Source organism: Anabrus simplex, chromosome 8 (genome assembly GCF_040414725.1).
Source record: "Anabrus simplex isolate iqAnaSimp1 chromosome 8, ASM4041472v1, whole genome shotgun sequence".
NCBI lineage: Eukaryota > Metazoa > Arthropoda > Insecta > Orthoptera > Tettigoniidae > Anabrus > Anabrus simplex.
This window is the reverse complement of record NC_090272.1, coordinates 228637834-228663603: the sequence shown is the minus strand read 5'-3', so window position 1 is coordinate 228663603 and position 25770 is coordinate 228637834. Positions and strand designations below refer to the sequence as shown.

At 43.8% G+C, this 25770-nt stretch overlaps 1 protein-coding gene across 7 annotated transcripts in view; it reads left to right on the top strand.

The window, feature by feature from the left end:
- LOC136879031 (ankyrin-3) overlaps positions 1-25770 on the top strand; it is a 682638-nt gene that overhangs the window by 365788 nt on the left and 291080 nt on the right. The window lies entirely within an intron of this gene.

Here is a 25770-nt window from a genome sequence, read left to right as displayed (position 1 = left end):
GTAAGTAACCTTTCCACACGCATTACACTTTTATGATACCATGATCTCATAACATCAAATCCAAATAATGTGTTTTCCTCGTGTGACTGCTAGCTCCTGACAAGAAATAGGGAATAGCTCAGAGACAGCCTGGAGTACAATTTTTAAAAAGTAAAATGGATAAAACGCTAAATTCCGCTATAATAAATCTAGAATTCCGCCAAAAAATCCGCTGTCCGCTAAATTGTATATTTCTCCGCCGACAGTCTTCTAATTCCGCCAAATTTAGCGGAAAATCCGCTAAGTTGGCAACACTGCCTACGATCACTACAGCTCGCCCTGAACACCATCACTTTCACTGTGGACATCCAGTATTATGAAGATCGAAAATTCCTTCACAATATTGGCACAGAATTGAACCTTGGATGGCAGAAAATTACCGGCCAATGTTCTAAGTTGAAATATTTCACACATTGGTTCTTGCAGGTTCTACAAGGATATGTTACTTTTAAATAGAACACTCATTGCACACGTATGAGGACGTCATACTGTGCGCCACAGTAAGTAGAACATAAGTGCGTTTTTTCTATTGGCTGTACGTCGCGCCGACACAGATAGGTCTTATGACGACGATGGGATAGGAAAGGCCTGGGAGTTGGAAGGAAGCGGCCGTGGCCTTAATTAAGGTACAGCCCTAGCATTTGTCTGGTGTGAAACTGGGAAACTACGGAAAACCATCTTCAGGGCTGCCGACAGAGGGGCTCGAACCCACAATCTCCCGGATACAAGCTCACAGCTGCGGGCTCCTAACCGCACGGCCAAATCGCCCGATCAACATAAATGCTTCAGTACCGTAGTTGCATCCTCTACCAACGTTGAAACATGAAATTAACTAGCCTCTTGCCTTATGTCTCATGACGTGAACCCAAAAGACTGTTTGGTAAGAGATTTACGGACTTACAGGTCGAAGTTAAGTCGGATTCGAAACTTGTAGATTTGAGCAGAAAGGAGGAAGCAGATATCTCGGCCAGTTAATCACAGATATTCATCTAAACTTTGCCAATAAAAGAGTGCATTTCCTCGCTTGTAAATTAAATTTAAATGACAACATTCTTCCGTGAAAACTTTTCTTGGCAGACAAAGTAGGGGTCCTCACACTACGAAAAACGTAACATTAAGTAATTTCCTCAATTGTGCCGAGAGTTGAAGGGCTAAGGCCCGGAAACTTTCAAATTGTGAGTCTTGGATAGTTCTATCAAACTAAAAAAAATCGAAAATCACTTTCGGCCTAAATGCAGTTCCGGAAAAACAGCGTAAAATCGCCTGTTTCTTAACTCGTTTTCTTTTTTACTCAAATCTTATCCAAATTAATTTATTTACGGAATTCTTTCTATAATGTATTCCTTCGTTCAATATCCTCAGGCGTTGTTTGATTTTTTGAAAAATGTTCGCACCGAGTGTAGTTATAAGGGCTTAAATCTGTATTGACTCACATTAGCGCTCGTAGTGGTAGGGAAAGGAAAACTCCTAATCTAATCAACTGGATAACAATGATTGAGAAAAAGATTGTAATTTTCAGGAATAAATAAATAATATATTCTCATACATTATTATATTTTATTTACGTAACATTCGTGGCTCATATCCCTAGGATGTTTTCAACAATGTCTGAAGGGCTAGAACTGTGTACCAGTAGCGGCATGGTTCTGCCTGCAACTAGGCTACCATCAACTCACACACTGTGAGGATGTCTATTGTGTGCACTCACCGACTGTATTACGCGCTCGTCCTCATAACAACTATGTGGTTGACACACACGACAAGGTAGAAAAACAGTTGTCATGTTTAACAACTTATGAACGAGGTCACTCTTAGGTTACATGCGCAGGCATCGCTGACCCCGGATTAGAGTAGATAAGGTGCGTCATCCACGAATAATTACCGTCGTGTAGACATTTGTTTTAGAGGTTTAATAATAATATTTTTAATGCCGTGCTGAGTAGCCCAGACGGCTAAGGCGCTGGCTTTCTGAGCCGAAGCAGGCTGGTTCGATCCTGGCTCAGTTCGGTGGTATTTGACGGTACCCAAATATTTCGGTTCCATGTCGCTAGATTTACCGGCACGTAAACGAACTCGCGCGGGGCAAAATTCCGACAACTCGGCATCTCAGAAAACCGTACAATAAAATGGTGTATGGCTTTTAGTGCCGGGAGTGTCCGAGGACAAGTGCGGCTCGCCAGATGCAAGTCTTTTGATTTGACTCCCGTAGGCGACCTGCGCGTGATGAGGATGAAATGATGAAGGCGACACATGCACCCGTGCCAGCGAAATTAACCAATGATGGTTAAAATTCCCGACCCTGCCGGGAATGGAACCCGGGTCCCCTGTGACCAAAGGTCAGTGTGCATGCATTTCGGTGGGCTTGGCAGACTGATATGTAGAGCAACTTCTGGCTTGGTGAGGAAAGCAATGGGAAACTACCTCGCTCCCCATTTCCCTAGTACACATCTTCAGTGATGCCTAGGCCATCTGACAGCTGATGACAGAGCTGTTGAGGATCCAACCAGCCTTATTTCTGAGGACTAAACATACACATATATCATGTACAGTTAATCATTAATTTTCCTTAAATTTCGATTAAAAGTCATTTCGGGAAATTTTTGTTTTTTCGGGTTTTCGGGTATGTTGCAAATAAATAGGGAGATCTCCTGAAATTTCGGGAGACCTGGTAACACTGTCTGTGGTTAAGTTTGAATTTTGACAGATAAAGACCACATGTGTCCACCAGAGATATTTTACATGCTAACGCCCCCATTCAAATTCCGACTAGAATATAATAGAATGCTCCCATACCCTAGTTCCAGATCTCCTGGAACCGGGGACAGAGTAATCATTTATTACAATCCAAATTATTTTCATATATTCATAATTTTATTATAATTAATTTATCTTTTACTACCCTCAATATTACAATTACCGCTACTCACTATTTACACCGAATCTCTAAATTGTAGTTAATGAGATTTCGATTTTTCATTCCTAGTGTTATAGTCCAGAATAACATGTGTCTTCCCCCTATTAATTTGTGTTAGTATCGTATCGTAATCTGTTTACCCTCCAGGGTGGGTTTTTCTCTCGGACTCAGCGAGGGATCCCACCTCTACCGCCTTAAGGGCAGTGTCCTGGAGCTTCAGACTGTGGGTCGGGGATACAACTGGGGAGGATGACCAGTACCTCGCCCAAGCGGCCTCACCTGCTGTGCTGAACAGGGGCCTTGTGGAGGGATTGGAAGGGATAGACAAGGAAGAGGGAAGGAAGCGGCCGTAGCCTTAAGTGAGGTACAATCCCGGCATTTGCCTCGAGGAGGAGTGGAAAACCACGGTAAATCACCTCCAGGATGGCTGAGGAGGGAATCGAACCCACCTCTACTCAGTTGACCTCCCGAGGCTGAGTGGACCCAGTTCCAGCCCTCGTACCACTTTTCAAATTTCGTGGCGGAGCCGGAAATCGAACTCGGGCCTCTGGGGGTGGCAGCTAATCACACTAACCACTACACCACAGAAGCGGACATATTTTTTGTACAATTGAAAAAAGGTATTACTGTACAACTTATGTTACTATATTGTATAACATGTACTGTATTTTTATTTTAGTTTTCCGGATTATCCAGATTTTCGATAATCCGGATCAGTTCCGGTCCCACTTAATCCGGATAAACGAGGTTCTTGTGTACAAATATCTATTTGTGTCACGAGTACGAACAGAACTGTCCTTAGCTTGCAGAAGACATTGTGAATTAATTCAATGACTGTGTGAATGAATGAATGAATGAATGAATGAATGAATGAATGAATGAATGAATTGCCTCATTGTATTGTATTCATGCAATGACGGATAGAAAAGTCTGAGTGCCTCCGGTGAGTTTGAACCCATGTTCTTGGTATCTGCAGGCTGACGCTGAACGACTAATCCACGGAGGGAGCTACCGTAACCGTTCCATCTTAAATGATGACAAACGTCGGCTCGACAAATACTATTTGCATGAAATAGAGAGTTAAATTGATCAAGCCCACTTCGTTTATACTCCTCCGTTGCAATATTTCACTCTATTAGCTTCCCAGAGACAGTCAGATGTTGCAGTCCGTATTAGTTTCTGCTGCTCTTTTTGTTTTAACTTCGCGGTTTCTCGAGAACTCATTTAGACTTTACTCTGCCTAAATGTTAGCAGATGGTAATTTGCGATCAGAAGAACTGACGCCTTCATTACGAGTGGAGAAGGAAATTGCATGTTACGCTCTTGCGGAGTGCATTGTATTCGGTACTTCTAAGACTGCCTTATTTTTGTTTTCCAACAGAACGATACCGTTTTTTACATTCCTTATAACTCGAGTGCCACGTATTTTTAACTAGATATTTTTGAGAGATGTAGACCCTCAATACATTAATTTGCTCAGTTAGAAAGTAAAGATGCTAAAAGAGTGTTGCGTGGATTTACAGTGGTCCGAGTGACTGGCTGCGCGGTTTGCACCACGGAGATATCTGCTCGCATTCAGGAGATAGTGAGTTCGAACCCCACTGAGGGCAGTCCTACATTTTCAAACTAGGCAAATGCTGGAGCTGTACTTTAATCAAGGCCACGGCCGCTTCCTTCCCACTTATAGGCCTTTCTTATCCCATCGCCGCCATAACACCTATCTGTGTCAGTGCGACGTAAACCAAATTGAAAAATCAATCTCTTCTTACGATGATGATGATGATGATAATAATAATAATAACAACAACATATGTTATACATCTTCATTATAGACTGTCATGCCTTTCAGCGTTCAGTCTGCAAGCCTCTGTGAATTTACTAAATGTCGCCACAATCCTCTGCCTGCAACTAGTGCTGTGGCCTCATTTAGTTCTATACCTCTTATCTTTAAATAATTAGAAACTGAGTCTAACCATCGTCGTCTTGGCCTCCCTGTACTCCTCTTACCCTCCATTACAGAGTCCATTATTCTCCTAGGCAACCCATCCTCCTCCATTCGTCTCACATGACCTCACCACCGAAGCCGGTTTATGCGTACAGCTTCATCCATCGAGTTCATTCCTAACAGCCCTTTATCATCTCATTCCAAGTACCCTCCAGTCGTTGTTCTCCCCTCTTTGTACCGCCAATCATCCTCGCTACTTCTAGCTTTACCTGGCGAGTTGGCTGTGTGGTTGGAGACACGCAGCTGTGAGCTTGCGTTCGGGATATAGTAGGTTCGAGCCCCAATGTCGGTAGGCCTGAAGACGGTTTTCCGTGGTTTCCTATTTTCACACCAGGTGAATGCTGATGCTGTACGTTAATTAAGGCCGCGGCCGCTTCCTTTCTACTTATAGGCCTTTCTTATCCCATTGTCGCCATAAGACCTATCTGTGTCGGTGTGACGTAAACCAAATTGCAAAAAAAATTGTCTAGTCTATTAACAAGATATCCTGAGTCCACCCAGCTTTCACTCTCGTAAAGCAGTAATAATAATAATAATAATAATAATAATAATAATAATAATAATAATAATAATGGAGTCCAGCCCCATGGTTCAATGGGTAGCGTATTGGCCTTCGGTTCAGAAGGCGCAGGGTTCGGTTCCCGGCAGAGTCGACAATTTGAACTGTGTATGGTTAATCCCTCAGGCTCGTGGACTAGGTGTCCTTTAATACACAGATCTACATACAACACACCACACTACCAGCCATAACAACAACTCTTATTAGTGAATTTATCCCTCCACACAAGGTTGGCGTCAGGAAGGACATCCGGTCGTAAAACTGGGCATTACCCACATGTGCCCCACAGTTCGTACGCACAACCCCGTCAGCGTGTGGAAAATTATGAAAAGGAGAATAATAATAATTTTGTTTCAATAAAAAAGAGACGCTCTTGTGTTGAAGGAAGGGATTTAAAGAAAGTAACCTCTTTCCCCTTCCCCTCACTTCCATATGAAACTATTCCCCTTTCTACAATAGCCGCCGCCACCACCACCACTAAAAGAAAGTGTCTCTGACTGCTCCATCCATCACTAACAAATAATTCGTGCTAAAAGTATCCGGCCTCTTACCCGGAGGCCTCGGGTTCGATTCCAGGCCAGGTTAGGGACTTTTACTTGGATGTGAGCGCTGTTTCGAGGTCCACTTAGCCGACGTGATTACAGTTGACGCGTTGTCTGACGGTGAGATGGCGGCCCCGCTCTAGAAAGCCAAGAATAACGGCCGAGAGGATTCGTCGTGCCAACCACGTGACATCTCGTAATCTGTAGGCCTTCGGGCTGAGCAGCGGTCGCTTGGTAGGCCAAGGCCTTTTGGGGCTATTGCGCCATTTTTTTAAAATTTCCGAAGTTCGTTTTCCAAGCTAGTAGTCTGTGAACAGCAGTTCAGTCAACCAAATACAGTACTCCTCTGTGCCAATCGCCGCCCACAAAGTGATCAAGGTCAGAAAGTTGCGTCATCATGCCGGTAGTATAATTTATCGCTTGCCAGCCGAACACGTGATGAGTACCCTTGACATTGCGGCGATCAAGTCTGTGACGTTTGTCCCTTCTTTTTATTATCCGTGAGGAGGCAAGTGCTTCCTTAATATCAGTACCTCCGTAGTCATAGCACTTCGTTTGTAAAATAAGTTAGGCACAGAGGTTAAAAAAAATTAATTCGGTATGTTAAGACGATTATTAACTGTACATTCAATGTGAAGTCCACCTCTGCCACCTCCGGGGAGCCTGCGTTCGATTCCCGTCTCTGGCACGAAATTTTGAAAAGTGGTACGAGGGCTGGAATGGAGTACACTAAGCCTCGGGATGTTAACTGAGTAGAGGAGGTTCGATTCCCACCTCAGCCATCCGCGAAGTGGTTTTCCGTGGTTTCCCCACTTCTCCTCCATGCAAATGCCAGGATGGTACCTAACTTAAGCCACGGCTGCTTCCTTCCATCTTCCTTGTTTATCCCTTCCGATGTCCCCCCCACAAGGTGAGGCCGCCGGGATGAGGTACTGATACTCCTTCCAAGTTGTATCCTTCGACCCGCACCAGGACACTGACCTTGAGGCGGTAGAGGAGCGATCCCTCGTTGAGTTCGAGCGAAAAACCAACCCTGGAGGGTAAACAGACTAAAGAAAGAAAGAAAGAAAGAAAGAAAGAAAGAAAGAAAGAAAGAAAGAATTAAATAATTCATTCATTAATGTTATTGGCTTTACGTCCCACTAACTACTTTTTCGGTTATCGGAGACGCCGAGGTGCAGGAATTTAGTCCCGCAGAAGTTCTTTTACGTGCCAGTAAATGTACCGACATGAGGACGACGTATCCGAGCACCTTTAAATACCATCGGACTGAGCCAGGATCGAACCTGCCAAGTTGGGGTCAGAAGGCCAGTGTTTGACCCGTCCGAGCCACGCAGTCTGGCAGAAATAAATAAATAAATAAATAAATAAATAAATAAATAAATAAATAAATAAATAAATAATGTAGTATGTTAATATACGAGAACTTGCGACTTGTGACTGAGCACTCAGATGGTCTAATAAAATGTTACATGTCCTCGTAAGGACAATAGTGACGATGTCATATCTGAGGGTCGTGGTGAAACTTCTCTGCCTGCATATTTTATAAAAGAAAGAAGTGTAAAGGTTCGATTTTGAGCAGGCAAACGAGTTCCACCTACAGACTAGACCGTTATACAGCCAGGGGATGAGGTCATGAAACTGACCGAGTTTATTAATAGCGCTCTCATAAAGATTTACTACACTGGTTGAACTTTCATTGTTCCTTTTGTTGAGAAGAAATACTGCTCCTTATACGCCCTCATTAGCTTTCACTCCTGGGGTGAATGGTCACCGTAACGTTCCTCGGTTTGGAGGGCCCTGGGTTCGACTCCCAGTCGGGTCAGGGTTAAATTCCTTGGCTCGGGGACAGGATGTTGGCACTGTTCCCAAAACCTCCTGCAACTCATACACCACACATAATACTACCCTCTACTACAATAACAAGTAGTTTCCTATACACGGCTGATGCCGACAATCCTCGTCGGTGAGTCCGCCTCAGTCAGTCAGTCAGTCAATCAATCAATCAATCAATCAATCAATCAATCAATCAATCAATCAATCAATCAATCAGTCGCCATTGATCTAAATTAGGAATGTCGCCCAGGTAGCAGATTCCCTATCTGTTGTTCACCTTGATAAATTATTCCATTCCCTAATTTCCCTTCCTATAAATTAATATCTTCCTCAATTTGTGCTCCTGAGTTCGAAATTTTTCTTCATAATTATCATCTTTCTTGCCTTTAAGGGTCTCCCATTTTCACACCAGGGCACATGTTGGGGCTGTACCTGAATTAAGGCCACGGTCGCTTCCTTCCTACTCCTAGCTGTTGTATATCCCATTGTTGCCATAAAAACCTATCAGTGGTGGTGCGACGTAAACCCAATTTTAAAAAACTTTAATAAGAGTTCTACTCGAGCTTATGTACTCATGTCATTGAACGCCATTCCTGCATTGACAGCGCGGAACATGCCAGTTAGCTAAGCAGCTCCTCTCCTTTCTCCCAAGTCTTCCCAGGCCAAACTTTGCAACATCCTCGTAACACTGCTTTAAATCGTGCTGCTTTCCTTTGGATGTTTCCCAGGTCTCGTATCAAGTAATCCTGGCGACGATGGGATAGGAAAGGGCTGGGAGTGAGAAGGAAAGGACCGTGGCCTTATTCAAGGTACAGCCCCAGCATTTGTTTGCTGTGAAAATGGGAAGTCACGGAAATCGTCTTCAGGGCTGCCGACAGTGGGGCTCGAACTCACTATCTCCCGATTGCAATCTCACATCTTCGCGCCTCTAACCGGACGCCCAACTTGCTGGGCGAACCATATCCTACCTGGGGTTTTACGAGGGACTTAAGGCACTCTTCCTGTACATCTTTCCTACAACCCCTAAATACCGTCATAACCACATGAAGTCACCTCATTTCCATTACACGAGTTCCGGTCCCTTCGTCCGACTCGGATGCGTTCGTTTCAGAGGGTCCCATATTCTATTCCCGGCCAGGTCGGGGATTTTAATCGCGTCTGATTGATTCTTCTGGCTCGGTGTTTGTGCTTGTCTCAACACTTTCCTCTTGATATTCAGAGAACACACCAGACTACCAACTAACACAGAAACACGCAATAGTGATTAGATCCCTCCACGTAGCGTTGGCGTCAGGAAGGGCATCCGACCGTAAAAGAGGACCCCGCGGGTCTGGAAAAATCTGTAGAATAAGAAGAAATTCTGACTCGTTCGTGGTATTTGTCAGTGCGGCAACACCGCGTTAGACTCGTCTCAGAATGCTGCGGTGTCACTGCTGAGCAGCTACTTCCCGATAAGGTCCCTCGAGATCAGGTTGCAGCCTGTGACTTGCTCCACACTTCTTTTCTTCCCTTTTTAAGACTAGTGTTATGTGGGAGACCGGCTTGACGGGGAGTATCCATGTGGTAAACATTATGTTGACAACTGCGGTTGTTGCCCCTAACGGTGGTTCGACATTGTGGTCGCCGGACTGTGTCGGACACAACCAAACCTGGAAAGGAACTGGCATCCACACGCGATTCTTCAGCTCCGTCTCAGTGCTTTCAGTGTTTTGCTCTCTGAGTAGATTCATTTCTGAAGACCTCCAGAAGCCTCCGTTGCTCAGGCGGCAGCGCCCCGCCCTCTCACCCTTAGGTTCCGTCGTTCAAATCCCGGTCACATTGTGCTGGACAGAGCGGAGGCGGAACAGGTTTTTCTCCGGGTACTCCGATTTTCCCAGTCATCTTTCGTTGCAGGAACACTCTCCAGTATCATTTCATTTCATCTGTCAGGCATTAATCATTGTCTCACAGGAGTGCGACAGGGTTCGGCAGCCCGCACAGTTCCTAACCTCGCCGCTAGATAGAGGCTGTTTTGTTGTATGCTGTTTTGTAAACGGAAAGGTAAAATGAGAGCTACCTGAAGGCACACGGATGAGCAGGAGGAGAAGTCTGGCTATTGTGGATCGCTCAGAGCTTGGGGGATGGAGAAGCGAGAAAGAATCAGAGTGTGAGGTAGGAGGGCAGATGATTAGTTGCCACTGAAAGGCATACCCTCAAGTTAAAAATATGAGTGTAATATGTTTTTAAAATGTTCACGAACACATTGAATTCGAAATAAATGTTCAACTACTACGTCATGTTGAGAACTTATAGGACACCATAGTTTAGTGGGGAAGAGCTTCCGACGCCAAATCAAATGGTTGTGGTTTCGGATCCTATCGGTTTCTTTTTGGCCATTTTGTTCTGTACTTAACACCCCTTCGATATGTACTGAGCATGACGTAATGTTTCTGATCCAATGGGGTGGTGAACATTAAATATTCACTGAATTGGCCCACAACGGGTGATAGGCGCGCACTCTGCAGTATGATGGCAGTAGTGTGAGACCTGTAGCTTAGATCCTTTCCAACACAACAATTGTGACAGTGAGTGTTGGCCGTGCGGTTATGTGCTTTCATGCGGGAGATGGTGGGTTCGAATCTCACCTTCGGCAGTCCTGAAAATTGCTTTCCGTGGTTTCCCATTTTCACACCAGGCAAATGCTGGGGTTCAACCTTAGTTAACGTCACGGCCGCTACCTTCCAATTCTTGAATCGCCGAGCACTTTTGATGTGTTACTACGACGTTAAACCACTATCAAGAAAAAGGAACGTTTGCGAAAATCTAATGATCATGAATATGTCTTTTCAATAAATGAAACTCAATATTACATCAAGGAGAACTGCAGTTCCACGTCAAAGGAACTTCACTTGTAGGCGACCAAGGCCTACGGTAACGACTAATGTGACGTCACTTCCGTCACGTTACACATATTTTCGGATGACCCCCTAGCTATAAGACAATGGCTCAGTGGGTACGAGCATCCGACGCGAAATGGGAAGGTTGTGGATTCGATTCCCAGCCGTTTCCATTTGGACATTTGAACATTTTACATCTCTTCGAATTGTACTGAACACGACTTAATACGTTGGAAGTTTATTTCGAGTACAGTTTAGTTTAATTTGAATGTCATCGGTACTCATGACGATCATTGTTGTTTTAAGGGGCCGGCGCCTGGTACTAGTCACCGAGTGCAAAAAATGTGACACCTTGCGTAGAGAGGGTCCTGGCGGGAGACAAGGGAGTAGGGGTATAGCCGACGCACTGCGGTCGCCATGGAGATGAGCCTGCTGCCTCTGTAAAGAAATAGTGTCTTGGAACATGCCATGTTACCTAGCAACAGTACCTTGCGAGCTGCACAGGTTCTGTATGCCAAGGCCATCCATCAGTACTTCACATCACAGCCTGCACGGTTGCTAGGTAACATTGCGTCACACACTTTATTGAAAGATATTTGTCATTCGATTTTCTCAAAGGGAAATTTGGTTATGCCCTAGACCATGGCATGGTTGCCCTGTAGGGAAATTCGGCGCTGCTTTTCTTATTCTGGGATTAATAATGTAGTTATATCCCAAATTGGCTCTACTCCGAATCCAGCTCTGCATATAATTTGACCTTTAAATCTATGGTTTAGCATATCTACAACAATGTTTTAGAAAATGAATTTCGTGAACTAATGAATGCTTTCCATGAGTATCTCTTGAAGTAGAGGAAATATTCTCTTCTTTTCCACCAGATTAAATAAAGTACTGTATATATTCTAAAAAGGAAAAGTTGAAAGATTTAATATTTTGACTCGTAATTGTGTATCTTTCCTGTTGTACGAATGCTCTTATGGTATCCAACATCAACCACTGCTACCTTCTTCTCGAGTCTTGTCCAGATTAATTGTAAATACGCCGGTAACACAGACAGACTTAAGTACGTGTTATTAATGCCTGATTCAGGTGCTTGGAGCTATGCAACCCGCAGCCACATCTCGCAGAAACAAGTCGAATACTCGCCAGCGAGGCTTGTGGTGAAGATAATTCCGTGTATTCGGGACTGCATGATCGGTGTAAAGCAGGTTTCAAAACAAAAGCGATTCCTGTCTCAGCAAGTGATAAGATCTCCAGTCAAGCTTCGAGCTCAGGACCGCCTAGCAAGCGAACCTCACTGTCCTTATAAGGCGGGCTTTCTGCCTCGCTTGCCTGCCCATTCTAAATAAAGACTTAATGAGCTCATGTACCGTAAATACCATCGTGTCCGGAATCGAACATGTGACCTTAAGAGAAGGGCATCCTGTTCGTCCTCGTGTTTTCCAGTAGCTTTCAAGTAACCTTCAGAAACAGAAAGATACAGGCCCTATGTGTATTTGTTCGATACACGAAAACGCGTAGAATCATGGATATGTTTTGGGGTTTAGAAGACGAGAGAATATACGGATTATTTTGTGTTCCCCTTTCAGTAGCCTCTTACGACATATAGATAATATATCCTTTGACTCCACCCACAGGGTAGACAGAATTCCGATATGTCGAAAAAGATTTGTTGCATTATGATCTACGTCCAACAATATGGCACCTGATGCAGCACACAACATTTCCATGTCATGTCACAAGATAGCGCCACATATCAAGATCTACGTCCAACAGTATGGCAGCTGATCCAGCACACAACATTCCCATGTCTTATCACAAGATAGCGCCACATATCAAGATCTACGTCCAACAGTATGGCAGCTGATCCAGCACACAACATTCCCATGTCATGTCACAAGATAGCCCCACCTATCAAGATCTACGTCCAACAGTATGGCAGCTGATCCAGCACACAACATTCCCATGTCATGCCGCAAGGTAGCTCCACCTATCAAGATCTACGTCCAACAGTATGGCAGCTGATCCAGCACACAACATTCCCATGTCATGCCGCAAGGTAGCTCCACCTATCAAGATCTACGTCCAACAGTATGGCAGCTGATCCAGCACACAACATTCCCATGTCATGTCACAAGATAGCTCCACCTATCAAGATCTACGTCCAACAGTATGGCAGCTGATCCAGCACACAACATTCCCATGTCATGCCGCAAGGTAGCTCCACCTATCAAGATCTACGTCCAACAGTATGGCAGCTGATCCAGCACACAACATTCCCATGTCATGCCGCAAGGTAGCTCCACCTATCAAGATCTACGTCCAACAGTATGGCAGCTGATCCAGCACACAACATTCCCATGTCATGTCACAAGATAGCTCCACCTATCAAGATCTACGTCCAACAGTATGGCAGCTGATCCAGCACACAACATTCCCATGTCATGTCACAAGATAGCTCCACCTATCAAGATCTACGTCCAACAGTATGGCAGCTGATCCAGCACACAACATTCCCATGTCATGCCGCAAGGTAGCTCCACCTATCAAGATCTACGTCCAACAGTATGGCAGCTGATCCAGCACACAACATTCCCATGTCATGCCGCAAGGTAGCTCCACCTATCAAGATCTACGTCCAACAGTATGGCAGCTGATCCAGCACACAACATTCCCATGTCATGTCACAAGATAGCTCCACCTATCAAGATCTACGTCCAACAGTATGGCAGCTGATCCAGCACACAACATTCCCATGTCATGTCACAAGATAGCTCCACCTATCATGATCTACGTCCAACAGTATGGCAGCTGATCCAGCACACAACATTCCCATGTCATGTCACAAGATAGCTCCACCTATCATGATCTACGTCCAACAGTATGGCAGCTGATCCAGCACACAACATTCCCATGTCTTGTCACAAGGTAGCTCCACCTATCAAGATCTACGTCCAACAGTATGGCAGCTGATCCAGCACACAACATTCCCATGTCATGCCGCAAGGTAGCTCCACCTATCAAGATCTACGTCCAACAGTATGGCAGCTGATCCAGCACACAACATTCCCATGTCTTGTCACAAGATAGCTCCACCTATCAAGATCTACGTCCAACAATATGGCAGCTGATCCAGCACACAACATTCCCATGTCTTGTCACAAGATAGCTCCACCTATCAAGATCTACGTCCAACAGAATGGCACCTGATTTATACCCGAATTTCATGGCCATAAACATTCGTAAGATACGTATTATGAAAAAATGTTCTGCTGCCTGCGTTGACGTTGCGTCTTGGTGATTCGCGAAGATTACGAAGAACGTGAAGCTTGAACTGGAAGGTATCGCAGGAAACCTCGGACTCCGCCTGGTAACAAAATATCGTGATGTCCTTAAACCAATTCCGAGCTACAACATCATGATGGCTATAAACAAATATTTGGGTGGTACAGATAATGTGGATCTACCAGAATGATTAACACCTACACTCTCTCTCGAATTCAAGTCCTGTCCTGCACATCCGCAAATGTAAAGATATCATTGTTCTCACTGAAGCTAGTTTTAACCGACAGATGCCACAGATTTATACCGGAATACTTGGAGTTGTCTGTTGTAGTGTATTGCAAAGGAAATTATGGGCAGGAAAAGTTCTGGTGTGTAGTGCAACATGAATGAGGAATGTGTATTTCAGTGTGTTTCTTCACGTTTATCTTTTTTAAACATGATTTTCTGAAAATTTTACTAATTGGTTTAACATGTATATTAATTAAAACACTGTGTCCTACCTCGCAGATTGTCTTAACAGTGAACACTAATAGATTGATACGTCTCACGATTTAGGCACAGCCGCAGTAGTGTGATATTTTTTGCCTTTCGTTCTATTGTTTATTCATGATCGTGATTGTATGTATTGGTGTGAGAGAATCTTGTGTGTTTACTAAAGAAATGTTATGTCTGCATTTCATAAACGTGTTTACTAACATAAAAGCAAGTGAATACTTTTCACACCTTTTTGCAGCATACTAGCTTGTTTATACAGCACATAAATCCGATCTTATTGAATGGCCCTCGTGAAAGGCTTCCCACGTATCAGATTACACGATGGCAAATTAACACCTGCATGTTATCTGTATATTGGATCTCAGCCATACCCTGCCTGGACTCAATTACTGTATAGTCTGCTGATAAAGGCCTTGGTCGTCTTGAACATGCTCCCCACTCAGATTACACCTCATCATTAGAGCCTGTATATTTAAGCAGTTATAGTGTACAATGCAAACTTAGTTCAGCAGATAACAAGTATTCTCCACCCTGTACAACGGCTATGCTGTGAGCTTTGCATAAACCTCAGGGGTCCGGTCCATCAAAACTTCCTATGCTGTACTCTGCACAACGACTATGCTATGAGATTTGCATAAGGATTAGGGGTACGACCCATTAGAATCTCTAGAATCTATGTTACTTTCGCTTAATTACGGAAGAGTAGGGTAGACGACACTTCCTAATAAACAAATTACTTTTTATTCTAAACTATTACTACTTAAAAATTCGCAGGCTAATCACCATCATTTGTGCAGAGGCAAACTGCCATCGACTCTCGTCCCTTGTCTAGAATTTACAATCCAGCATACATTTACTTTCTCCAACCAACTCTGGACAAATAATCGACACTTTTATAGAAATGGTCGTCACTGTTTGTGTTTGAACACGTCCCTCGCGATTCGGGTCACCATATGCCCGAAACATGTTACTCTTATCGGTCGGTGCGAATTTCCCATAACTAATGGCAACATAGTGTTCCTATGCAGGCATACTGCTAGTTTCGATCGACCCGCTGGTGACCCGAAGGAAATTTTTTCATCTTCTATTATATCGTTTAGGGCCACCCTGTGTTCGGATTTTTGTCTAACCTATATTTATTACGCTAGAATTGCTTGCGCAGGTGCGGTGAATGAAACCGACAATGTTGCTGCCTTTAGATGTCAGATTGTTGTTTAATACGAGCCTTCTGGCATGACGTGTAATCAATTCCTTTCTACATTTCTCTCAGGTAAGTGAATATAAGTGTTCAGATTTTATTTATCCGAGTAGTTATTGAGAAGTTTATTATTTCCCGTACATTTACAGGCAAGTTCACGTCCTTTTCTTAGGCATGGAGCCTTCATATTCTGACACACCGGTGGCACGGAAAAGAAATAGGTTTAGGACGGCACTTGATTCCGGACGAATTGCTCATTATTTGGAACAAAGTGATGACAATGACGGTGATTTCTCTTCATTATCTGATGTTGATCCTACGTTGTTTGTGACATTATTTTCTTACTAAACAGAATATGAAAATAATTAACGTACCCCTATCATATTCCCATAAAAACAGACCAATAAACGAGAAAGTAACATTTACTTCCGGGGTCATTTCTGGGTCACGCACTTGTTGAATCGCAAAACTGTCGCAGAGGTAAATACAACCGAATATCTCCTCAACAATAACGCACACAAAAAGTGCTCCAGCATTGCTTTGGATTTCATAGTAGGGACTAACCAAAGTGAAATTCGTCAGGTCACCGGTGACCCGAACGGATAATATCTAAGGGCAGCGTCGGGTCACCGGTGGGCCGATACGACGTAAAGTTAAATCATCAAAATTCACGCCGCAGGGCACGTCTTAGATAGTTTGGTGATAAACTAAAATCTTAGATCCTTTGAGATGTGGCGCTAGCGACACCTGCTCAGATTGTAATGGGTTCACAGAATACGTCACTCTGAACTACTCCAACGCCTGAACAAAGAGCTAGAGGCCATGCACAACATCATACACAAGAAACTTGAGTACCCTTGGGCATATAATTCGAAATATAAATAAAGACTCCTTCACTTTATCTTACAAAGTAAAATAGGCTTAGAAAGGCAGCACTCTACTGTCTGAGCCACTCAGCCGGTCTTAGAAAAGCATTTACTTGTGAATGGATCATGATGTACTGGAGATACGAGTTACATTTCAAAAAGTGGTTGCCGTCAGATTTCACGAAACATATTTTTTTCTACGATGAGCAGCGAATGAAGGGCCATTTAGTATGTTATTCAGTAAAGTTCACTTCTTCTTTCTTAGGCATGGGGCATGGGGCAATGCAATGGAGTTAAGTTCACTCCTTCTGAATGAGAAATGTTCACTCCTTCTGAATGAGTAAAGTTCACTTCTTCCTAATCAGTAAAGTTCACTCCTTCTCAGTCAGTAAAGTTCACTTCTTCAGAATGAGTAAAATTCACTCCTTCTCAGTCAGTAAAGTTCAGTCCTTCTGAATCGAAAACGAACTGTTCGTTGTGTTAAACCGTTCAGGACAATTATCGTTATTGCGTTGTGATATGCACACTTTAAGAGTCTAAGGGGCGAAGTAGAATCTCAGAAAGGTTCATTTGCCCTCAAAAGTGCTAAGTTGACAACACTGTTCGGTCGTAGGGTATAAGGTGAGTGGAAAGGGAGTCACGAGACGTTGGTTACACTCGACATTTTATTATGTTAAAGGAAGGAAATATGAAAATAGAGGAGAGCTCACAGAACTGGTCACTGAGGAACACAACATTGTATGAAGAAAATGTATGCATGAATTAATTGCATTTCCTCAACAATGTAATGTTCGTGCGAACGGAAAAGGAAGTAAGTAAGCAACAAGTTGCGAGCTGCAGTGGGAATGTTTAATAGCAGCGAACCCAGTTGGACCTTTACTACTACTTGACATGCATTGCTGCCAATTACTCCAGCTCAACTTCCGGTGTGCGTGCAGGGACCAGCTGCTAGTCACGTGCCATTGTGTGCCCTCCTCATTCAATCGGGTCGTGAATACCAAAGTTTCTCAGTAATGACAATGCTTGGGAAAGGAAGGATATATCAATCATTTGTGAGGGCAGGAGATTTTGTTCCATTTCCTGATCATCTCCTGCGCGGTTCGGGTCACGTAGCTGTCAGCTTGCATTCGGGAGATAGTGGGTTCGAACCCCACTGTCGGCTGCCCAGAAGATGGTTTTACGTGGATTCCCGTGTCGCTTCCTTCCCACTTCCAGGCCTCTCCTATCCCATCGTCGCCATAAGACCTGTGTCGATGCGATGTGAAAAAAACTACTCAAGGGAGAGGGTGCATGGTTAGCTTCGTGGCTTGGGTCCTGGCCTCCCACACGGAAGGCTGGGGTTCGAATCCCGATCACTCTCGCGTTGAAATTTTCATCTCAAAAATGACGTGGTGTCAGGAAGGGAATACGGTCTTGAAACCCCTCGGCCAAAACAAAAAAATTAGCCCGAATAGTTCCAGCGACCCCAGAAATAGCTCGGATAACATGAAAAGAGAAGTGGTGTAGTGGTTAGTGTGATTAGCTTCCATCCCCAGAAGCCCGGATTCGATTCCCGACCCTTGTCGCGAAATTTGAAAAGTTGTACGAGGACTAAAACGGGATCCACTCAGCTTCGGAAGGTCAACTGAATAGAGGGGGTTCGATTCTCACCTCAGCCATCCTCCAGGATGTTTTCTGTGGTTTCTTACGTCTTCTCCAGGAAAATGCTGGGATGTTACCTAACTTAAGGCCACAGCCGCTTCCTTCCCTCTTCCTTGTCTATCCCTTCCCATTCTTCCCATCCCCCACAAGGCCATTGTACAGCATAGCAGGTGAGGCCGTCTGGGCGAGGTACTGGTCTTTCTCTCCAGTTGTATCCCCGACCAAATGTCTCACGCTCCAGCACACTGCCCTTGAGGCTGTAGAGATTGGATCGCCCGCAGAGTCTGAGGGAAAATCAATCGATAATTCCTTCGAAATATTCAAAATTCGAGTTATGGACGTTCAAGCTTTAGAAGTTTGATGTGCTCATATTAATTGATACATAAGTTTTAAACCTAGATGTAAGGCTATGTAGAAAAAAAGAACTATTCAAAACAATGTTTGTCAGTTCCCAAGTTATTGAGTTTAGTAAGTAGATGCGGGTGTTTACCAAGCTGTCGCAAGTCTAGTATATAAAACAATAGCATTACCCTGTTGTTCTTTTTTAAAAGTAAAATGTAAACCCTTATGATAGGAAGAACAAAACTATTTTATCTCACTCTCTCGGTTTTCAGGCCCTTGTTCGTCGCCGTCGCAGTACAGAGCCGCGACGTAATAATTAAGTGATCTGGATCAACACACAAACAATTACGGCGATAACCGTCATCTGGCTTTGTAATTTCATTTGTTACGGTCTGGAGGAGATCGGAGTACAGTAATAGGCACTTGAGGGCCGTGCGCAGCAGAGCAGAGCTTGTCGTTGGACCTCTGCTCGTACAAAACTCGAGACTGTGCTTTATTAGATAAATAACTTTTAACTGTTTTCACATTCGACTTGCAAAATATGCAAAATATTTTCTTTGAAAGCAAAAAAATGTATGTTTTCTGACCAATAACATGTGAAAACTCTTCTAAAAATAAACAAGCTTAAGGCATACGTGAACTAAGTCAAGGACAGCGATGATCTGAATGCTGTAGACACACTGTGTATGTGCATTCGAAAGTCATTGGAAGACAAAATAGGTTGCAGAATTCTGCATATTTCTTCTTCTTCTTATTGTTCTTCTTATTATTAATATTATTGGCTTCATAGCTGAATTGTCATCGTAATGGCCTTCGGTTCAGAGGATCTAGGTTCGATTTCCCGTTAATTCCTCCGACTCGGTGACTGGGTATTTTGTTTGCCCTAGTACACTTCGTACACACATATCTCATTGGTCAGGAATTGCACCGCACTTCGTCTAGTGGTTCCTCCTGTAATCAACAGGCATCTGACATTTAAATTATGCATTGTGTTCAGATATGCTGGAGACGTCTTCTCTAAATGTTATACACTCTCCTATGCGGTCTTGGATGTTGCCGGAATTCCAGGGGACGAACACCAATAGTAGTCGGTTCCATTGGTGATACCTAGTAAATTGCCTGAAATATGAGATATTGCACTGGAAAAGAATAAGCGCAAAGTAACTTGCCATGCAAATTGCACTGAGGAAACATGTTGATAATTTTTTGTACTTTTGCATTGCAACTTCAAAATATAACTCCCATTTGATTTAACTTTACTGTCTTACAAATATCTAACATTTTCCATGCTTAATACCTAGTACAAATTATTCAACGAAAGTCTACCTCGCTTTCTTCTTTTCTTCTTTCCACTTTTTTTTCCTTTTTCATTTTTTTTCTAAATTTTCAAACGGCCAAATTTAATTTAATCTTACACTGTACGTAATATCTAACTGAAATATTTTAAAATGACTTCATATATTCTTGTTTCTTTTCTTTCAGGTAAGTTGGTACCTGATGCAGGCTGCGAGGCGTTGATGAAAATGGAAGTTAGTACGTAAGTATTGACTTTATCTGATTTAAATGCAAGAGTAAGAAACAAAATGGGGGAATTTTTTTTCTTACGGGGGGCCCCCGTAGCCCGCTCCCCCGCCGTGACCATCGACTCAATCTACATGGCCTCCGACATGCTATTAATTTCTAAGAAGAAAAGAGATAGCTGGGTAGAGTGGGAAGTGATACAAGGAGTATCTGCCTGTTTCCATGTCAGACACGTTACCAGGCGAGATTGTGTTAGGTATATGGTGTTGAAGTATGGTATTGAAGGGTCAGGGAAAAACCACATAGGCAGAAAGAAGAAAGAGCCTACATGTAAAACCTGACATCTTTTGATAGCACATGCAAGGATGTGGGCTGGATAAAGACCAGAGGTTGTGTTAGTTAAGAATAGGTGTCATGCAGTCATAACCATTTCCTTGCAATTTTCTGTTATTATGGGGATCAGTCCTTCTTGTCACTGCCGGGTCGGCTCGGGTCTGTTAGCGTCTGGGCTTTGGGCCACAGGTTCGTCCCATTGTCCAGCAGCCAGCAGTCCCTGGTGCCAAGTCTCCTTTTGGAGAGGGAGAATTAGAGCCAAGCATTGCATTCAAGGGGCTATCTTCTTCCGCCTGTCGATGTCCCTCTATGCGGTGTTGTTGGAACACACTTGTCACTGCAGATCTAAAACTAAGGTTATTAATGACATATGTATATACAGGTTCTCATTGGAGTGCCGGCTGTTTGCCTGCTCTCATGTCCAGCGTTCAACCTAGATAGGACTGAAATAACTCATTAAACAGATGGGGGAAAAGACCTTTCTTTCTTTCTTTCTTTCTTTATCTGTTTACCCTCCGGGGTTGGTTTTTCCCTCGGACTCAGCGAGGGATGCAACCTCTACCGCCTCAAGGGCAGTGTCCTGGAGCTTCAGACTCTGGGTAGGGAGATACAACTGGGGAGGATGACCAGTATCTCGCCCAGGTGGCCTCACCTGCTATGCTGAACAGGGGCCTTGCGGCGCGATGGGAAGATTGGAAGGGATAAACAAGGAAGAGGGAAGGAACCGGCCGTGACCTTAAGTTAGGTACCATCCCGGCATTTGCCTGGAGGGGAAGTGGGAAACCACGGAAAACCACTTCCAGAATGGCTGAGGTGGGAATCGAACCCACCTCTACTCAGTTGACCTACCGAGGCCGAGTGGATCCCGTTCCAGCCCTCATACCACTTTTCAAATTTCGTGGCAGAGCCAGGAATCGAACCCGGACCTCCGGGGGTGGCAGCTAATCACATTAACCACTACACCACAGAGGCGGACGGAAAAGATCTAATAGACTTTAATTTTGTTGTTGACATTCTTTCGACACCCTTAAATAGATATTATTATTATTATTATTATTATTATTATTATTATTATTATTATTATTATTATTATTATTATTATTATTATTATTATTATTATTATTAATTTGCGCATTGCATAGTAATCATTGATAGGTCTTGGTTGAAAGGCTGTATGTAGCGAGCGGTTTACACTCTCCCTCGTGAACGTCGGGCACACGGAAGGGTCGATTGTTCTCCGCGGAAATAAGGGGCCGTTGACGCGGATCGTTTTCTCCACTGCTATACATATCGCGTTGCACAGTGGGCTGTCCCGGAAACTGTGGCACATACATGGCTTGCTACTACCTCTACCTCCACGGGAGGTGAATGAGCCTACATCCTCTGGGGTCTCCTCGCGGACATATTGCTCTAGTGAAGCACGGTAGTATTCAGAGGGATAATGAGTAAACATAGAGCAATCGTGTTAATAGTCGAACCTCTATATCTCGAATCGCATCGAGAGCTAAATTTATTTCGACTTATCGAAATTTCATTATATAGAGAATACCGTTTCTGAGCATGTTTACCACATAATTGAATCATATGTATCTACGGGCTTATACTGAATACATTATTTTTAACAGTACTTAAAAATATACAAACTAACTCTATTTTACGGCATCACTTTAACTATAACCCTTAATATAGTAACTTTTTAGAAGACAGCACACAGTAGTGAAATAAGAAACATACCTCCCTTAACACCTTTGGAAAAAAAAATACGTTAGTCTCTTCTATTTTTTACTGTTAACGTTTCCTCCCTTCACGTTGAAACTTCTCGTCAATGCCACAGAGCCGAGATTCGTAAATGGAGCTTGTCATCCGCGACTTCGAGGGGTTGCTTTCGTACGTGACCGGTAATTAATTCACACCCGAGAAATAGCGAGGCTTCGCCGATTTTCCAATCACTAGAAGTTTTAGTTTTTCGGTTCCCGTCGTATTAGCTCCCAGCATCCTCTGCTCCTCACAAACGACAAATGCCGTATTGCACAGTTAATGGTGCACAAAATTCGACCTACAGAGTATTTCTTGCTTCAAGGGAGGAAATGTTCTCTTCGAGAAATCGAGAAATAAATACACGCGAAGAATAGGACAAATGGCCGGGAAATTTAAGTTACTTCGAGATACTGAAGATTCGAGATATCGAGGTTTGACTTAATACAATCGAAATCGGTTCTAACGATCCCTTTGGGACCGCCATTCAGGTTCATTATAGCCGATAGTGGTACAAACAGTTTCTTTTTTGCTAAAACTGTTATATCTGTAAGTTTTACGTTGCCCATTTAGATGGTTAATGAAGAGAATAAACAAAATAAGTGAAATAAGTCCTGTATATGGGTTACAGGTCCGCCTCTGTGGTGTAGTGGTTAGCGTGATTAGCTGCCACCCCCGGAGGCCCGGGTTCGATTCCCGGCTCTGCCACGAAATTTGAAAAGTGGTACGAGGGCTGGAACGGGGTCCACTCAGCCTCGGGAGGTCAACTCAGTAGAGATGGGTTCGATTCCCACCTCACCCATCCTGGAAGTGGTTTTCCGTGGTTTCCCACTTCTCCTCCAGGCGAATGCCCGGATGGTACCTAACTTAAGGCCACAGCCGCTTCCTTCCCTCTTCCTTGCCTATCCCTTCCAATCTTCCCATCCCTCCACAAGGCCCCTGTTCAGCATAGCAGGTGAGGCCGCCTGGGCGAGGTACTGGTCATCCTCCCCAGTTGTATTCCCCGACCAAGAGTCTGAAGCTCCAGGACACTGCCCTTGAGGCGGTAGAGGTGGGATCCCTCGCTAAGTCCGAGGGAAAAACCGAACCTGGAGGGTAAACAGATGATGATGATGATATGGGTTACAGTATTTGTGGAATAGCACTGTCATGAATTTCATTGGCTTTCGCTTGAAGAGTAGATCCATTGATCGGCACATCATTTGTTCTTTGCTGCTCAAACCGTCTCCGTAAAATGTCCCCAGATGTGCTCAGATAATGTACCTCGCTTCATTTTTAAGAATTTTCTTCGGAAATAAACTTATTTTCTCTCTGTCCTTCCAAATTGTTGGAATCGTTCGCCCAAACCCTTATTGATGCTGTCGTTTGTATTCCTATTTCCTAACCACCGTATTGTGTAACTTTTCTTCAGCATTAAACACTTTTTTTTCACGACATCTTCACAGTGATGTTTGCCTTGACTGTTTAACATACAGGCTGATTTGAAATCTACAGTAATAAGCGTTACAATGTTGTCAGCAATCTCCAAATACGTAACAAACAAAATTCAACATTGGACGTTATAGCCGACACATTTATCCCCAAAAAGTAATCGTCGTTTTGTACGATATGTCGTAAAAAGCGATGTCGTAATATGCGATTTTTTTAAACACAGTGTTTATATAGGATTCAGCGGGGCCGTCATATCCAATACGTCGTTAAAAGCGATATCGCAATAACGGTTTCGACCATACTACTGAACTACTAAAAATGTTTTATTCTTCCCCTGAAGGGGGAGGCGGGCCTCTTGGACGGTGACGCCGTCTCTCAGGCCTGAAAATTTGTTATGGTGAAGGAGATGCTCGGAGAAGGTGAGGTGGTTGGCGGAACTGTCATGACATTCGCCTTAGTGCAGGAGAACAGAAAACCACGGAAAACCCTTCTCAGGACAGCCGACGATTGGGGCCAGCCGTGAGGTCCAGCCCTGTCCCGTCTACCGAATGCAGAGGCGTAGAGCCACGGTAGAGCCGTGGCCACCCGTCCTCTGCTCGGTTGGCCGGTCAGAGTGCAAAGCTGCTGGACCACGGACCAGCCGTGGCCACTTGAGAGCCGAGACCCACTCTGCATCTACCGACCTCGACCGTAGTTTCTCTAACTCCGATACGCATATTTTAGAGTATGGGAGGTACACCTTCTGTCAGCTTCAATTAGTCTTGTTTAATTCGTTTTTTTCGAACAAAAGGAAACAAGGGAAAATATCAGGTTTATATAAACAGCATACGGAATTCTCATACGCTTCGACTCGTATTAAATATTTAGAACAGCTTCCATACTTTTCACATGTCACCACTTTGCTCTGCTCTTTCGTGTCAATTTTCGGTGTCTACTGCAGATTGGTGACCATGGAGTAGCCATGTTTTAACATGATTGGATCAAACAGTTAAACTCGTATTCATTAACGTCAGTTACTGTCTTAGAGTATTCGAGGAAAAGTGGGTTCGAACTACACTGTCGGAAGCCCTGAACATAGGTTTCCGTTGTTTCCTATTTTCACACCAGGCAAATGGTGGGATTGTACTTTTTGTTTTTACAAGTTGGCTTTACGTCGCACCGACACAGATAATTCTTATGGTGGCGATGGGATGGGAAAGTGCTAGCAGTAGGAACAAAGCGACCGTGGCCTTAAATAAGATACATTTGCCTGGTTTGGAAATGGGATAGCAGACCTGCCAACAGTGGGGTTCGAAGCCACTATTTTCCGAATGCAAGCTCGCAGCTGCACGGCTAACTCGCTCGATTTGTACCTTAATTAACGCCACGACCGCTTCCTTCCCTCTCCCAGGCCTTTGATATTCCATCGTCGCCATAAAACCTATCTGTGTCTGTGCGATGTAAAGCAAGTTGAAAAACAAAATTGTGGAGACAGTCCATGTGCGTTTTCATGTTTGTCGTTGACTTCTCTTTTTGCCGCTCCCTTCTATACTAACTTGTCACTTTGTTTGTCCTGTTGTCTTTCTTGCTAAGAAGTAAACCGTAGATACATCCTGTGGTTCTATTGTATTTCAACACTTGAGATTAGATTACGTCATGTATCCAGTTGGAGTTGTGGTTTATTATTGTCTTCGTAAGTTTTTCTCTCAAAACGTCACTTACTCTCCGTGTTTGTATCCCTTCATAGAATTTATTGAAATGTACAGCGCTACACGGAGTAAACTTGTCCCGTGTTGAGTGCCGCCAGTTCGAGTGGTCAGATGACATTCCTCGCAGTACTCGACAGAGTAAATCACACGTTCGTTGCCCTCATCTGGCAGTGAACCAGTGGCTTAGAGTAGTTCTGCGAATGAGGCGACTTGTGCCAAGTAGTGGAGGATTGCAGCGCTACTCATCCTCAGCAAAAATCTGAGGCATAATATTTATGAGTCGACTGTGTCTGTGAACGTGATTCTGTATCTCTTTCTTAGTGTTTTTCCGATCAAATGGGGCGCGCTATTCGTCTACATTTTCGCCATTTGATTCTGCCTAGGACGTCTTCAGAGTTGAAGCCCAGAGCACGCATATCTTCCATAATGTTGTCAATCCACCGC